The sequence below is a fragment of the Dipodomys spectabilis genome, unplaced genomic scaffold (assembly GCF_019054845.1).
Source record: "Dipodomys spectabilis isolate Male_0828 unplaced genomic scaffold, ASM1905484v1 ptg000583l, whole genome shotgun sequence".
In the NCBI taxonomy this organism is placed as follows: domain Eukaryota; kingdom Metazoa; phylum Chordata; class Mammalia; order Rodentia; family Heteromyidae; genus Dipodomys; species Dipodomys spectabilis.
The window spans coordinates 2,429,501-2,430,175 of NW_024871260.1; the positions used below are offsets into that span (position 1 = coordinate 2,429,501).

General features: G+C 27.1%; 1 pseudogene; it reads right to left on the bottom strand.

The window, feature by feature from the left end:
* Window positions 1-359: 359 nt before the first annotated feature.
* Window positions 360-458, bottom strand: LOC122100559 (annotated as a pseudogene).
* Window positions 459-675: the final 217 nt, after the last annotated feature.

The following is a 675-nucleotide window of genomic DNA, read 5'->3' on the forward strand; positions in this document are numbered from 1 at the left end:
TAATATCCATAATCTATTTTATTCTGTCCTAGATATAATACTTTGAATTCTACATTGTTTTATAATATATAGGCTCATTAATAAATGTGTCCTTTCAGATTGCATTCCATATAGAAACAGTGTAAGATTCCTTTTTTCCTAGGTCCTTATAGTATATTTCTTTGGGATAAAATGACAATGTTGTCTAATTTCAAAAGTTTTTTTAAAGATTATGCTATGTAAAGACTTCACTAATTTGAAGATTTAATACAGTGATGTGAAAATAACTTTTAATTATATGAATTACATGTATTATTACACTTGTAATTTTGTAATCAACTTTTTAAAAACTGTTTTTCATTTCTTGCATCTGAAGAATGAAAAATATGGAATATTTCACAAATTTTCATATCATCCTGTGCAATTGCCATGTTAATCTCTGTATTGTTGCAATTGGGGTATACGTGTTGCTGAAGCATATAGTGTCCCCTAAATTGAAGTATTCAATTTAATGATACAATCTTTATACAGGCTTATATCCTTGGGTGCCTATTTGTAACAAGGAAACCTTAATGTTCCTAACAATGATACTGATCTTATTTCCCTAAAATTCTGTGCATAATGGAAAAAATTATATTGTTCAGACGATTGCTCACATTTTCAATTATTTTGTCAATGACTATTTTAAGTCTTTTT